Raw genomic sequence first — 18,309 nt, forward strand, 5'->3', positions numbered from 1 at the left:
CTATAAACAAAGAACAAAGAACGGACATGGCAAAATTTTCCTTTGTTAAACAGCATGGCGCGTCCTCAGGTTGCGGATCGAGGAGACGGCCTCCAGATATGGAAGGTAACTGTGAATATATTGAATAAGCAGTCGCGGACAAACGATTAGGGGTGGTCCTCCAGCTTGGGGGTTGGGCGAAGGGCTAACAACCATCACCGTAAAAAAAAAGCTTGTTTCGAATCTTTCAAATAAGCCTCGGAATGGGACTGATTCTCTGGCACGACCACAGCAGAGGAATAAGGTTTGCATATAGAGTGTTATTTGGGAGGCCGGAGGGAAAAAGACCTTTAGGGAGGCCGAGACGTAGATGGTAAAATAATTTTAAAATGGATTTGAGGGAGGTGGGATATGATGATAGAGAATGGATTAATCTTGCTCAGGATAGGGACCAATGGCGGGCTTATGTGAGGGCGGCAATGAACCTCCGGGTTCCTTAAAAGCCAGTAAGTAAGTAACCGCACAATAGTAGACTGGAACAGCTTACCTGCGGCAATCTTTCAGAGTGGTCCTCTCAAAATCAATACATATAAGGAAAGGTTGAAAAGATTAGACTGACAATGTAATTTGTAGATGCAGTGTAATTAACTAAGTTGTGTCATGTAATTGATTGAGTTATGTAATTAATTAAGATAATTTGTAATTAAGTTGATATGTAATTAATTAAGATGGTATGTAATTAATTAAGATGGTATGTAATTAATTAAGGTGATATGTAAGTACTTAAATTGGTAATAGTTGGGTGAAATAGGTTAGGTTTACTTTTGCTTATTGTAGGCGTTATTATAGCATAGTTTTTATTTATAGTCCTAGGTTTGTTGCATCTATTTATTTGTAGTTAGAAGTATTTTACGTTTATTTAATTTTTTATTGCTGTAATTATTGTATTATTGTAATGGTATTATTGTATATTATATACCACTGCCACCGGGTGTATACCCAATTGTAGTGTTAATAAATACATACATACATACATACATACAGTACATAGTTACATACATACATAAACAGTAAATAAGCATAACACACCCCTACAACAGGCAGCGATATTTAGATGACGCCAAGATCTAACAGGCTCTGATGATGGCTCAGATGATGGTATACAGTATACACCGAAACAGCTGTAAGCCACACGTGCTTATGTAATTAACGATGTAAGGGTAATGGAACGGAGAAAAATTTTCTCCGGCGCCGGGATTTGAACCCGGGTTTTCAGCTCTACGTGCTGATGCTTTATCCACTAAGCCACACCGGATACCACCCCGGCGTCGGACAGAATCGTCTCAGATTGAGCTCCAACTCTTGGGTTTCCTCTAGTGGCCGCCCTCTGCACTACGTCATAGATGTCTATGAACGTAGGACCGAAGTCCACACATGTGCTGAGGTGCACTCGTTATGAGTGACTAGTTGGCCGGGATCCGACGGAATAAGCGCCGTCTTAAATCACGAAGTGATTTACGCATATCATATATATTATTTTAATGTACCGAAGTACATATGATATTTCCATGCAGATATTCTGCGTCATCATACGATGTAAGGGTAATGGAACGGAGAAAAATTCTCTCCGGCGCCGGGATTTGAACCCGGGTTTTCAGCTCTACGTGCTGATCTGTCGGATCCCGGCCAACTAGTCACTCATAACGAGTGCACCTCAGCACATGTGTGGACTTCGGTCCTACGTTCATAGACATCTATGACGTAGTGCAGAGGGCGGCCACTAGAGGGAACCCAAGAGTTGGAGCTTAATCTGAGACGATTCTGTCCGACGCCGGGGTGGTATCCGGTATGGCTTAGTGGATAAAGCATCAGCACGGAGAGCTGAAAACCCGGGTTCAAATCCCGGCGCCGGAGAGAATTTTTCTCCGTTCCATTACCCTTACATCGTATGATGACGCAGAATATCTGCATGGAAATATCATATGTACTTCGGTACATTAAAATAATATATATTATATAATTAACACTAGTAAGTTTGCCATTTTATCAATCATTTGTATTTAAATGTTAAAAAGTAATGTACGCAAGATTCAAGATGGAGTAAATAAGTATTGGTGAATATTATTTATAATTATTCCAAAGTAAAAAAAAATACCCTATCGAAACAATAGGATAAAATGCAATGAAAGAGAGAGAGAGAAAGAGAAGAAAAAACCTAAAATTACATATTTTCTTTTGTCATAACTTGAAATGAATTACTGTATTGAAGAGCATCGTTTAATTACAAGGAAAATAGTTATATTTCATTAACATTCACACCCTAGTAATAACTAAAGCGTATCTTTCATGCGGAATGGAAATAATTTTTTTTTTTTCCAAACTAAAATGAATCCATTGTCACAATTAAAGTTTTCTCACATAACAAGTCCACGACAAGCTTATTCAATATTTACATTATGCGGCAGTCACGGGCAACTTGGTTGGGGAGCGAACTAGCTACCCACACAATCACAAGGAAGGACCTTGCTCTCTTTCCCAGTAAGATAATATTTAATATTCCTGAAACAATTTTGGATACTTACGGACAACAGAATCTCATTGTTACTTTATCTCATGTGTGGAAATACTGTAAAATGTAAATCAATGGTGTGAAGATAACTTAATTTTTTGCTATAGGGTATGGACATTTCGCAACAATTCAGTGTTTATCAGTGTTCACCTCTTCATAGTCTACTATCGCGAACTTTCATTCAGAAGAGATACATAAATTCAGTTAATTACTTTGAAGACAATAGCTGTTCGTACATTGGCAGTATTACCACAGTTTAGCATATACAGTTGTGAAGCTTGGGATGATTTTTTGCATTTCTCGCGATAATTGCTAGCCGCTTGGAGCGTTGTGAGTACTAGGAACAATAGACTGTGTCACTGCCATCGTGATCTAATACAGGCCGTAAGGTAGACCATGTAACTCGCTTAACCTGATCACGAAGGGCGGCGTTTCAACCATATAAATTAGTTGAAATGCATAAAGAGTAACACGAGACGATAAAAGTCACCCTCGGCTCCCTTTATTGCGCATGCGCTATCGGTGAAGAAATTCCGCTTCCGGTGTGACGCCGAGCCCCGTTGTAAGCATAAAAATGTTTTATTTACCGCAGTAATTGTGAACTGGATTTCTTTTACTTTCATTCGAGATTGATGGATTAGTTTTCAAACTTCTGTAATAATGCCTGTGGTATGCAAACATTGCAGTACCATATTTAGTAAACAGTCGAATTTAAACAGACATTTAAGACATGTACATAAAATAGAGCAAGTGAACATAATATCGTATCAGTAATATTATATCTTTCTCTTGTAAAATTTCCAGTTTTGGAATTACAAGGTTTTGATCGCCACCCGACGATGAGCCATTAGTTTCACTGTCATTAATATAACCCAATTTATCATTGTATTCCCGTTCACTGCACTTTCAGTGGGGACTATTTTCTTTATTAAGCATTTATCCATTATCAGTAGTTATATAGCCGTTGCTAATCAATTAACGAGCACACACCTACGACGACGATCATAACAAAAAAAATCAACCTAAAAACGAGTGTTGATAATGGTTAGTTTTAAATTTTGGGTAATTAAGTAGTAATCATCAGCCAGGCCATCTTCCCGTAATAGAGATCCAGGATAGATACATTACCAAGTATGTACATATATTTTAATAATTGTGTAGAAACAAACCATCGACAGGTCGTATCGGCCAGGCCATCATCTTACTACAACAGAGATCCAGGGTGTAAAGTGGATACTGGATGACAAGTTAATCATATACAAACGAAATTTAATAAAAGAAAATACATATGATAACGAAGGTGCCCTGGACCTCTATTGCGAGAATATGGAGGCCTGGCCGATTATTACTACATAATTACCATACACTGTTAATTAACTGTTAGCTCTGTGTTATTTCCGCTTGGTAAGACTTAGGACCATTACTGTTCGATCCCAATAGTTCATAGATTTGAACTGAACTACAAAAATGTGGATCATGGATAGAGAAGTGGAGTCACTCTGTTGCATGTGTGAAGATTCACCAATCTCAAATTCAGGAAAGATAGCGGCATTGTGAATTGCTTTACTAACATGTTCGACAGCTGACCTCCTCTATCAGTGATTTAGATGGATAAAAACATTTAGGGCCTACAGGAACTCATAAAGTTAGTGGCATGTTTCCTAACTTACCATGATATTTAAAATGCTATTGTTCTAAGGGTGTCCCGATTTGTTCTTTTGGATGGTTCCTTGTCCATTTTGTTACTCAACTGTGGAATAATAAATAATAATGAATATAGGTCTATACCGGTAATAATAAAAAAATATATATATCTTCTTTTTTCCGAGATGTTCCAGTCGAACCAAACCACTACTCTCTATAGAGTTCAAATAATAATATTTGGCCTATAACCTACTTCATCTTTCAAACAAATTAATTCAATTTTTGGCTAAACTAGTGCTGAAGTAGTTCCCCACTTATATACATGTTGCATATACGAATCTGTGACAGGTTAGATTTGGTTAGTTTAGGGTTTTGTTACGCCATGCATATATTTGTCTATGATGCATATACGATCAACTGTATCTACATAAAAAGAAACCCTTATAAATTCAACAATTTTCACTTCCGAAATCACCAGAACTACTTCAGCGCTAGTTTTGCCGCTTTATTTACATAGGAATATCTCTTCGAATTGTTAACAAGGTTGAGATCACTCTTAATTTTACTGGATGTGATGCCCCTGGTTTTATAAATTTGGACACAAAGTGTCTTGCAGCCCCTCTGAAGTTGGCACCTACGTTTGGTGATATTTATTTGCATATCACGAGATTCGTAAGTTGGTTTACAGTTGAAATATCCAGAACTACCTCAGCGCTAGTTCTTGCCGCCCCTCTGAAGTTGTAGATGGAATACTGTGTTAGCCAAGTTTAATATCAATACTACCACCAGAAATTAACTCTTAATACATATAGCCTATCAAGACTTATGAGGAAATATTCTGAAATACAATTATACGAAAATAACGTTTGACTTGGATAACAGGAGCTGGAGTAATAATTGTGAAATCTATCAATGCACTATTATTATAATTACGTAAATTGTATCACCGAAATGTAAATAATATATGATCGTGACGAAGGTGAATCTAGAATGCGGTGAATAAAACAATTTTTATGTTTACAACGAGGCCCGGCATCACACCGGAAGCGGAAATACTACACCGATGGCGCATACGGAAAAAGAGAGCCGAGGGTGACTTTTATCGTCTCGTAAGAGTAACATACATTTCTCTCAAATGTAGTGTAATTGCATTAATAAAATTTAAAACAATGATTATGAGACACTTCAGACATAAATCACTTGCGAGTTAAGATGAAATATTATTTTTGGTGTGAAAATTACGTTGTTCGTATGTGTAATACTTGCCTTTATTTCGATTAAATATTGCGAAATTCTTGTACATTCATTTATGCACGATTCAATAATTTTCAGTTGTACCGCACGGATATTATATATGTTGAAATTATAGGTTATGTTTACTGTCCCAGTTGCCCCTTTCTGTCTAATTTTAGTGGTCTCCAATGCCCTGCCATTCATATGGAAATATTGTAGGTTATGTTTACTATATCTTATATTCCTAAATTCGCAATTATACATTATAATTAAGCATAATGTCATGTATGTCATAACTGTAAATGGCTAAAATACAATAATTTGAATAATAATATGGGAAAAGGAGACGTTTGTTGCACTATAAATTCTAAGAAAAAGAGGTCAGAGTTATCCTTCTTCCGAAAGATCCAGGAAGGTGAGTTTAAAAAATATAATGTATACTTTATGAAAATAAACCTTATGTATTTCGTACTTCAATAGTGGAAGGAAGGTGTTAATTTTTCAAAAGAACACGATATCAAAAGTACAATATATTTTATCGTCTGCTAGGGAAAGTCTCTGTGATGAGGCGATAGTAGCGATCCTGGTGGCTAGCAACTATCTATGGATGCATATTTCAACTGTCTACGTTTGCATATTTAGTAAGTATTGAGCTTCGCAATTGTATATACTAAACTGTGGTATTACTGACAATCTTAAGGTACGGTCACACGTCGCTACTTTTGCTGCGCAACTTTTGTACTGCAGCTGCGAAAGCTGCGTGTCGTGTTCACACGTAAGCCAAAAGTAGCGCGCCGCACCCTACTTTTCGTGCTGCGCAACCCGAGTGCAGCAAAAGTTGCAACTGGAGGTTGCGAGTCTGTTCACACACAAGGCGCTACTTTTGCAGCCGCAGTCATGCTGCAGGTTTCCATCTCCGTGTTGACTTTTCAATGTACATTTTGTGGTTATGTTCGCATTATTAAGAAACTCATGCGAAAACTTACTTATCTATTATTTACTTTTCTGTCCTAAGTAGTATTCAGAAATTGGCATTATTTTTATTATAAAGCTTTTAAAAACGCCTATATACTTACATGATAACCAACAGAATATTCACGTAATCAATGTTGGCAACCCTCCTGTTTGAAACTACGCTACAGAAAATTAAAAAAAAAATTAATTACATCGTTAGCAAATATACTCAGATTTTGTTGTGCATTTAAGGGAAGGAATAGGTGAAATTACTAAATCTTAGAGTTTTCATTTTTTTTTCTCAAAGACCAAGGACACGAGAATAAAATTATGTGACACGTTTCCTTATTAAGATGAAATAAAAGGCAGGAATTTATTTTATTCTGGTGTCCTTGGTCTTTGAGAAAAAAAATGAAAACTGTAAGATTTAGTAATTTCACCTATGCCTTCCCTTAATAACTGTTACAAATAATTTATTTTCATCACATCTAACATTAAAATACATCCAAACAATAAAAGTATCATTGGCACATATGGGTGGCAACACTGGTCGCAACCGCAGCAAAAGTTTCAACAAAACCGATATCAAAAATGCTGCGGCTGCAACCCTGAGAACCCTGTTCACACGTCGCTACTTCTAAGTGGGCGCAGCATGGAAAAGTAGCGAGCAGCAGGTTCGGCAGCCGCTACTTTTCGGGTTGCGCCGTTGTTCACACGTCGCAGTACTAGAGTTGCGCAGTTTTTTGTACTGCATCGCTGCAAAAGTAGCGGCGTGTGACCGTACCTTAGGATGCACCAGTGTTGCCAGCCTCAGAAGACGTGGAAACCATACGCGAGATAAATATGGACCGTATTTTCACTCGGAAGACCGTACAACAGGATTTATTATGTAATCGATTTATTTTTTATACATACCTAAATTTTCACTGTCTTCACAGGTTATTTTGTCTACTTTTTACATGTAAAATAAGGTATAAATCATTTATGTAATGTAATAATAATAATAATAATAATAATAATAATAATAATAATACTTTGCACTTCTTAATGTGTGTGAACTTTTTATTACACTTATGATTGTACTTTTCACACTTCGATCTACACTGTACAGTAGGATAGGAAAAAAGGCACTACCATCAAAGGCACGCTCATGTGAAACCCAAAAGATTGGTTTTGTTGGTGGTGTAATTTATTATTACAGGTATTTCTTAGTTCGATAGGAAGTGTAGAGTAGGCCTAAATTGAAAAATAATCTCCAACTCTTTGCGGAATAAACTTTTCACATCGAATTATATACGATAATACACATGCTGGAAAGTGATTAAATAGTATTGTTGACGATATATTATATAGATAATGTAACTGAGAATTGTGGTTACTATTCATACCGATAAATAATAAACGTACATCCAATTTGATTTTCAGCAATGCAGTCTTGTTTATACGAACAGTTAAATTGAAGCAGTTTCATAGTATAATAACGTATTACAATATTTTTCATCTTTTACAGTATCCACCTCGCGACAATGGAATTCCCTGTCACAAAGTATTAGGGGCTGCAACACAATAAACACTTTTAAAAACAGCTTAAAAGATAACCTTCTTAGCATTTCACTTCAATCATACTAACTTAAACTATCACTGACTACATTGTTACTCCTTCCTTTAGCCATGCATCCTGATAGTACTGTATTTTCAAAATTGTCTCATAATAATCTCTTTCTATTATATAACATTATTTGAAATATATTCACATTCTATGTATTTTAGCGTAATTCTGCTACATAGTTTGTATTTCAGTGTTTAATAGTTCATACTATTTTGTTGTTTAATTCGTAAATAACTCTTGTATACATGTAACTCTTATCTAAATCAAATTGTTGAATTCTTTGTAAGTTCATACATATGGGCTATTCCATATGAAATCGATCAGTAAAAAACCTCGCATTTTTTATACTCTAATTTTTTCCCTATTTATACAAGGTGCTGAGGAGAGTGCATTTTCAAAAATATACTATCGAAAGTCAAACGGTTTTCTTATTATTGAGCGACAAATTTAGCGTATTTTATAAAAACAAGCCTCTTTCAGCGCTCAGAACTCAGAACATTGAACGAGAGCTCATTTTGAAGCTGACATTTGGTAGGTTATATTAAGAAGTAATCCTTATTTTTATTGTACACAGAGAGAGACAGATAATCTGATTTTACTTACTTTTAGGCTTTTTGCTAATTTGTAAAATTGTAAAAAAATATTGAGAAAAAACCTTGAATTATTAAGAGGGATTCGGCATTGTTTGCTTAGTGGTACGGCAATAAGTTTCGAGGGTATTAAATAAATTATTTTTACACGCCTAGACTTGAACGGCGCAGTACCGCACGCACTGGCCGAGAGCTGAAGATAAGCGAGCCTTGGGCGTCATTGTACTCCTGTGTTTATGAAAACTTGTGATAAAGCTGGCACAGTCATGACTGCTAGACGACACATCACGTGTGTCTGCTGAAAGAGGCTTGTTTTTATAAAATACCTCGGCTAGCTCCCGCCTCACAGTCAGCTGGTTAGTTCATGCGCGTACTACTTATTTTCTTTATTTGATATTTTCAATACTTTCTTACCAACGTGCTATCAGTAAAGAATATGTGTTTATTTGTACTTTCAATGAGGAATCTAACTATATATTTTTAAAATATTTTTTCCTTGGCAAAGGCGTCTTAATGAGGAAAAATCTGAATTTCTCCATTTCCATAAAAAGTAAGAAAATCTGTTTATATGTCAATATAAACTTTAATTTCTCAGCATCAAAATAAATCATGATTTTGATCATTGGGTGAAAGGGTTTCGGAGCTATAACAGTTTAAAGTTGCAAATTTGATGAAAATACGATAAATTTAAATATTTTAAATTTAAATACTATGAAGTTCTGATGCCTCAAATTTTGCACAAAGCATTGTATCACAGTTCTCTACGTACAAAAAAAGTTTTATTGTATTTAGAACTTGTAAGGTTAATTTTCTCTATATTTCGGTCGATTTGAGATGGAATAGCTCATATGTATGTATACTTTTTGCTGGTTGAGTGGAGGAGAAGGCCTTACGGCCTTAACTCTGCCAACTAAAATAAATTATTATTATTATTATTATTATATAATTATGCAGCTGCACACTTTCCTTTTACTCTCGCTGCTACCATGACAATGCGATAAACAAACAATATTCGACTTCCACAAGGTGTTCAAAAACAGACTTCAGAAAATATTTACCAACAAGTGTTTTAAAAACAAATTTCACTGTAAAGTGGAAAAAAAGGAAATAAAAAAGGGAGAGAAAGAGAGAAAATGCCGCCCCTAGGCCTAAAGGCTAGTTCACAATAAATCGGAAACGGAAACTGAAACGAAAACGAGAACGGAAATATTGTTAAAATAAATGTATTTAAATGTGAGTATTCACAATTAACTATTGTGAATGTTCACATTTTAATACATTTATTTTAACATTATTTCCGTTCTTGTTGTCGTTTCCGTTCCCGGTTTATTGTGAACCAGCGTTAAGGGGAGAGGATGGTATTTTTTGGTGAAAAATGAGTAAATTAAAAAAAAATTTAATACTCTGTGATATGTGTGGAATGCATAGCATAACATTTTGTGGGTATTTATGCCCTTATCGGATGTTGAGTCGCCATTTTTAAATTTCTGCGTTATGGATTTTTAAAGCACTCGCCCACTTTTACTGTTGTTTCCAGTAAATTAAGTTAAAAAAAAATATTTTTTTTTTGTTTAAAATACACTTTGATATGTGTGGAATGCATTGCATTACATTTTGTGGGTATTTGTGCCCTTATCGGATGTTGAGACGTCATTTTTATACTTCCTGCGCTATGGATTTTTAAATCACACGCCCACTTTTATCGGTTTCCAGTAACTTTATTTTTTTTTGCTACATTGCCAAACAAAAATGGATATATTTCTGAACTATTAAAGATACATGCATGAAATTTAGAATACACATTCTTTAGACTATTAGGAAAAGTTTCTCTGTAACAGAATTTTTTTAATTGATTTCATTTTAAAAATACGCCCGTTTGTTTGCAAGAAAGGAAATCAGAAAATTGTTATTAAATTTTAATTGTTTATTTTACAAACGTAGGGAATAGTATCGAAATTCTGTTACAGAGAGTTTGTAGAACATGCTTTTGCAAGTACACTGCAAAAAAAAGTTTGACTATCTTTAAAAACGGTTTAGATATATCGGTTTTAGTACAATCCTGCATTGAGTATATATTTTTTTTCAGATTTGGGCCCCCAAATAATTTTTTTTTCAAAACATTTATATTTGGTTCAGTTCCTACAGCTATGAGCTCTCTACATACAAAAAATTAATATTTTACTCGAAAGAGGAAAAAAGTTTTAAAAAACACCATCCTCTACACTTAACTCCGGCACTGTCTACACCGCTTAATGACTTCATTTGTCACATTGTCGTTACCAGGGTCACGTCTTCGTTGACTTTGCCACTAAGCTGTTAAACTAATTGCAACGAACACGTTGCGCGTTTAATTATAGTCGTCTGGCGTCCTTTACGAGCGATATCAGACGAGTCTGGGACCTCACGGAGTTTGTCCACATCGGAAATAGCCACTTAGTCATGGCCACGAGGGTAGGAACACATGTTCCCTATTTTAAGAGGTGTTAATGAACCGGTCACTGCCACATTCAAAAATTCATTTTACCTGCGATTATAGAATAGGTTTTCAGCCAAGTTGTCACGTTGGTTAGGCTGTATGTCATATTCAACTCTATTTCATTCTCGATAATATTTTCTTCAATTTGAAATTTTTTACTTCTTATTCTGCTTGTGAAGAGTTGGGGTACCATTAGGCTAACAGCTACAGCGTCGAGTTTCCATTCAGAAGATTCGGGTTCAGATCCAGTTCAAATTAAATTAAGGGGGTCAGGGCTGAAGTTTCGACAGTTTCATCAAAATTATCAATAATGAGAAATATATGCAAATGCATATTTCTATCAAAGCTGGTTATCTTAATTAAACTTACTAATTACATGTTTTATGCCTAATAAAATTTGACGCATGCTTTTTTTAATTGGGTTATTTTACGATGCTGTATCAACATGTCAGATTATTTTTTTGTTTTATCACTATTATTATCATTATTATTATTATTATTATTATTAATAATAATGAATTATTTTGTATTACAATCTTTGTATCATTTCTGTCACGATTATTATTATTGTTATTATTGTTATTGTTGTTATTATTTCTATCATCAGCATTATTATTTGATCCCTGTAAAATTTATGTAGACTACTGGACTGTACCCGAGCACGAGCATATGCTCATTTCAGGTATCTATTCATATGTATTCATTTCAAATGTAAATTGTAAATAAATTTGAATTTGAATTATTTAGCGTCTCAATGAAATGAAGGTGATAATGCCGGTGAAATGAGTCCAGGGTCCAGCACCGAAAGTTACCCAGCATTTGCTCGTATTGGGTTGAGGGAAAACCCCGGAAAAAACAGACAGGTAACTTGCCCCGAACAGGATTCGAACCTGGGCCACCTGGTTTCGCGGCCAGACGCGCTGACTACTAGTCCACAGGTGTGGATTTGACGAATGCTGGTTTGTGCATATGTGTACATATTTTGGACGTTTGTGCATATTTTAAGAGCGCGTTCCGTGCATATTTTTTTATTGTTGTAGCGAAAACTGTTTTTTAGTTTTCTGGACTTCGATAAAACATATGGTAACTATTTACTTCACCTGACAGTGCATTGGGAACGCGATTTCTCGACAATATTTGTTAAGAACTCCTTAATTTTATTTGGAGAATACGTACAGACTACTAAAATCTATCCGAAAGCGATCATTTTAATTTTATCTAATGTAGTGGTTCTCAGGCCTATTCAATGTTGTACCACTATTTTTAAATTTGGACTTTAGCTGTACCATTAACCACAGTTATTATGGGAAGACTTCTTGTGTCGCTCGTAGGGTCATAACAAACGTTTCTATGATCTAATAACAGCAATTGATTTCTTTTATTTAGAAACAAATTACTCTTTGGATTTATTGAATGCAGTGTTCCATAAAATATACAGAAAACAGCTACGTTTATATTTTTATATTTTATGATAATTTATATTTCATCTCATAATGACTATTACACTTTTACTACGTCATACTACTTTTCACCAATAAAACGGTACGAAAGGACGTATTTCAACCAATCATGGCTGCTTATCGCACAATTTTATCGCGTCCCTAGCATTTGTTTAATTGTATCGCGTCCCTAGCATTTGTTCATTTTTATCACTACCCTAGCATTTGTTTCTTTGTTTGCCAACATTTCAAACTGCACTGGTCTGGACGTCAAGAAAACAAAATTACACTCCAGTCGATGCACAGCACTTTCAAATATGACTCGCATTGACATTCAAGAACAAGAATTAATAAAGATCACTGGTCATAGCTGTGCATCTTCCCTGAAACCCTGTTTACAAATAAATGGAGAGCACCATTCGGAAATCATGAATAAGTTGAGGGATACACCATGTACATCAACGAGTTCATTTCTTTTACGCACACGTCCAATATAACATCGACTGAACCACCATCCACTAAAACATTCAAATTTGAAAATTATACTTTCAATAATTGTTTCTTTTAAAATTATTCATGTTTATTTTTTATTTCATCATCGTTAATTAAAACGTTTCTTGTTTATTTCATCATCCCTAATTAAAACTTTTCTAACACTTGTTTATATTATTTATGTTATGTTTGTTATAGCTTCTGCTATATTATTATGGATAGTCACGTATCAGAGATTGTTTAATACTAAGATCTATTGAAAATCATCTGTCAAGTGACGTTGATTACTGGGATCCGGATGATTGAAATGGAATGCAAATGTTTTAATAAAAATGAAATTGAATCAACAAAGCCTTCTTGACTAGTAACCGTCCACAGAGTTCAATGAAGATTCCATAGTTGGCACACCTGATAATATCACTAATCATAACACACCACTGCCATCTACCATGCATCTAGCGTTAATATTTGTAATGTTGAGATGGTACAATAATACATTTGAAGACAGTTGTATTTTCGTAAATCAGTTAATATTTTATTGTATTGGAGTACTTCGTTACTTCTAATCTTTATATACTTTCTTCTAATTGTGTAATAGTCAATTAAATCCCACTCGAGTTTTGATTTTCTCTAGATAAATCAAAACCTCTAGTGAGATTACTGTTGATAAATTATATTTTATTTCATACGTTAAGTACCACCCAAAAGTGGCTCACGTACCATCAATGGTACGCGTACCATAGGTTGAGAACCGCTAGTTAGTTGTTACGATTTCAATGTACGGCATGTATTTTTGGACAGTCTTCAGTGTACGGTATAGTTGACAGGAAGCGAAGTTGAAGTTGGTGTGTTTGTTTTGATATTCCTTGTATTCAGAGCGTTTGGTTATTGATCTGTTAATTTTCCTTGTGCAAATTAAAAAAAAAACAACAGTGTTTTCCGCTCAATTTCAGTAGTTTGTACGTATTCCGCAAGTAAATCAAGGAGTTCTGAATAAATTTTGTCGAGGAAACGTGTCGCCAGCTAAAGTAATGAATGATGGTCCGAAGAAGATGAGGGAAATTAGCAAATTGCTTCAAGGATATGTTACAGAAGTCGACGTTAATCCTCTCTTGTTACCAGATTGTAAGTTTTGTCCGCTCACTTCGTGTGATATAAAAAGGACTTATGCACAAGTTTATTCTTACGGACAGGAGAAACAAGTTGGTTCCTGAAAACATGAAAATGTTTATCCTATCAAAATGTTTCTATAGTTATGAAAAAAAAAATTATGTGTATGAAATTAGATTTAATTTAATTAGTAATAGCCACTAAGACAATAACTAAGAAGTTAAAGTGACTGTGTTTTGTTTTTCGTGGGATTCTGTACTATGGTCAGTTTGCCGGCTCTCCAGCTTTTAGTACTTTTTTTTTAAATTTTAGTTGGTTATTTAACGACGCTGCATAAACTACTAGGTTATTTAGCGTCGATGAGATTGGTGATAGCGAGATGATATTTGGCGAGATGAGGTCGAAGATTCGCCATAGATTATCTTGCATTCACATTACGGTTGGGGAAAACCTCGAAAAAAACCCAGCCAGGTAATCAGCCCAAGCGAGGATCGAACCCGCGCCCGAACGCAACTTCAGACTGGCAGGCAAGCACCTTAACCGACTGAGCCACGCCGGTGGATCTTTTAGTACATAATATATAAATGCATATTTGGCTTTTTAAGTACATATTGTGGGGTTTTTAGTGTATGTAATTCTCAACACTAATTATTGCCAATCTTTCACTGTCATGCTTATAAAATACTCCTATTCTTTTTCTTTCATAAATATAAATTTTTAAAGTTCATGCGAGGTAACATAGTGTGGGGCTATGATGTTATGTTTGCATAAATTTTTATATTTTATGACAATTTGTATTTCATCTCATGTTTTAAGACGATAACTTATGTTTTATTTCATACGTTAAATACTACCCAACAGTGGCTCACGTACCACCAATGGTACAAATTTTGCTTCAAATTTTGTCATATCACCTTGAAACCTTCATTATATGGTCATAAATATATGAATAATTGAATTTACTCTGGGTTTTATTGTGAATTGTATATTAATGATGAAATAAAAGTTCAAATTTTAAATGTTGCTAGAAACATATTAATTACACAACAAAATCCAGAGTAGTTGTTAGTTTTCAAAGTTTGTGGTAAGTACCACAGTCTAGTATATACAGTCACGAAGCTTGAGTTGTGAGGGTGCTAGGAATAATAGACTGTGCCGATACTATTTCACATTGTCTGTAATGAGGCGATATTAGCGAGCCTAGTGGTTAGCAACTATATATGGATGCATATTTACTATGTATTGAGCTTCGTGACTGTATATGGGCTATTCCATATGAAATCGATCAGTAAAAAAAACTCGCACTTTTTATACTCTAATTTTTTCCCTATTTATACAAGGTGCTGAGGAGATTGCATTTGCAAAAATATACTATCGAAAGTCAAACGGTTTTCGTATTGCTGAGCGACAAATTTAGCGTATTTTAGAAAAACAAACATCTTTCAGCGCTCAGAACTCTGGAACCATTTACTGCAGAACATTGAACGAGAGCTCATTTTAAAGCTGACAGTTGGTAGGTTATGATAAGAAGTAATCCTTATTTTTATTGTTTACAGAGAGAGAGAGATAATCTGATTTTACTTACTTTTAGGCTTTTTGCCCATTTGTAAAAATGTAAAAAAATATTGAGAAAAAACCTTGCATTATTAAGAGGGATTCGGCATTGTTTGCTTAGTGGCTCGGCAATAAGTTTCGGGGGTATTAAATAAATTATTTTCACACGCCTAGACTTGAAAGGCGCAATACAGCACGGACTGGCCGAGAGATGAAGATAAGCGAGCGCTGGGCATCATTTTACTCCTGTGTTTATGAAAACCTGTGATAAAGCTAGCCCAGCTATGCGCTACTAGACGAAACATCACGTGTGTATGTCTCCTGGCCTTGCTTGCCTAGGCTAGCTCCCGCCTCACAGTCAGCTGGTTAGCTCACGCGCGTACTATTTATTTTCTTTATTTGATTTTTCAATACTTTCTTATTAACGTTGCACCAGTAAAAAATATGTGTTTATTTGTACTTTCAATGCGGAATCTAACCATATATTTTAAAAATATTTTTTCGTGGGCAAAGGTGTCTTAATTAAGAAAAATCTAAATTTCTCCATTTCCATAAAAAGTAAGAAAAACTGTTTACATGTCAATATAAACTTTAACTTTTCAGCATCAAAATAAACCACGATTTTGATCATTGGGTGAAAGGGTTTCGGAGCCACAACAGTTTAAAGTTGCTAATTTTTATGAAAATACGATAAATTAAAATATTTTAAATTTAAACACTATGAACTTCTGATGCCTCAAACTTTGCACAAAGCATTGCATCATAGTTGTCTACGGACAAAAAGAGTTTCATTGTATTTAAAAATTGCAAGGTCAATTTTCTCTATATTTCGGTCGATTTGAGATGGAATAGCCCATATACTAGACTGTGGTAAGTACTAACCAAATTTCAGTTTAAAAAATTGCAATGGAAGGACATTATACCGGGTATACATCTACAACTACATTAATTACCATGCATAGCCATGAGTTCATAAATATGCAGTAGTATTTAGAAACTGCGTGCATTTTTTTCAGTAATTAGACGCACGATTATAACAAAATACGTTCAAGTTAATAATGTGAAGAATGGTGTTGTTTCCTCGTTTCACAAATTTCTTTCGAGGTGGGGGAGATGGAAGAAAGTTGAATTCTCATGCCTGATGTGGTATCCAGTCGGTCACGAAATTTTGATTTTGTTGCTGCATTTCGTGAAAATTCTACGTCGCACATATATTTTGTTGGAAATGTGAGGAGTTTCACCACTGCACATTTAGAAATTTCCGAATATTCTTGAAATAGGCTACATTAGAATTCGGTGATAATAATAATAATAATAATAATAATAATAATAATAATAATAATTTATTTAACCTGGCAGATTTAAGGCCATACGGCCTTCTCTAACACTCAACCAGGAGTAATAACTGCGTTACAAAAACACTACAAATTTACAAAGTACACTACAATTTTACACACAAAACTGAATAAGATAATAATAATAATAAAATGTAAACAACAAGTAAGAAGAAATCAGACATAATATATAACATATAGAAAGAAAGAAAAAAGCATAATAAAATGTGAACAGCAGGTCAAAATAAATGAGGCATACAAAGTATAAAAAATAAGACAATTATTGATGATAATAATAATAATAATAGTAATAATAATAATAATAATAATAATAATAATAGGCCTAATAGTAATTATAATACTAGTAGTCATAATAAAATAGTGCAGTACAAAGCATACAATGAATACAATATTTTTAAGTACACACAGTAAGGAAAATTATGATTATATATAGCTCAACCTATCACATTAGAGATATACCATTATCGGAAAATATGAAAACAAAAGTATAAAATAAGTTAAATATTACTAGAACATAAAAAAATGTGAATACGTGGAAACATGCAATACAACACTTGTCATAATAGTAAGTTAGTTTGGCAACTCGTCATAAGATAATTTTCTAACTTGGATTTGAAAGATTTCAATGTTCGGCAGCCCTTGACTTCAGGCGGTAGAGAGTTCCAGTGACGAGAGGTAGCAACAGTGAAAGATGAGGAATACAGAGATGATGTGTGAAGTGGAATTTATAGCGTGTTATCGCGTTGTGATCGAGTATTAATATTATGATAGCGAGAGAGAGAGTATGAAAACGAGCGAATAAATAATAGGGGGATGAAGTGTGCATAATTCGATATAACAGAGAAAGTGAGTGCAGATTTCTCCTATCATGTAACCTAAGCCATGATAACTTCTCGAAAGAAGGTGAGATATGATCATACTATCGAACATTACAAATGAAGCGGACGCACGCGTTATGAACACGCTGTAGTTTCTGAGCGGAATCAATCCTGAGATCACTGAACGATAGGAAGTTCGCTAATTCTCTGTTTCATCCTATTTTTGTTTGTTGGTTGATTCGCCCGTTTTTTAATTAGCAGCACTGGGATGTGATAAATGGCAAGGAGATCGACTGGTTTCTGAATTTGTAGAACAGTCATTTTTATTGTCTTTTATTAGCCATCGATCCATTGAGACGACACTGTATAATATGAAATTAAAATTATTCGTAATATTAAATTAATATTATTTTGTTCAGAATCAAAGACACAAAGACCGTACCCAGTGAGATCAGAAACTGTCGGAATTTAGTAGCGTTCAAAAGCA

The 18,309-nt window shown here is 34.6% G+C and overlaps 1 protein-coding gene across 5 annotated transcripts in view; it reads left to right on the forward strand.

Moving 5' to 3' along the window:
• The window catches only part of LOC138708143 (serine-rich adhesin for platelets-like), a 220,709-nt gene that overhangs the window by 73,812 nt on the left and 128,588 nt on the right, over nucleotides 1–18,309 (forward strand). The window lies entirely within an intron of this gene.

The sequence above is a fragment of the Periplaneta americana genome, chromosome 10, assembly GCF_040183065.1.
Source record: "Periplaneta americana isolate PAMFEO1 chromosome 10, P.americana_PAMFEO1_priV1, whole genome shotgun sequence".
NCBI lineage: Eukaryota > Metazoa > Arthropoda > Insecta > Blattodea > Blattidae > Periplaneta > Periplaneta americana.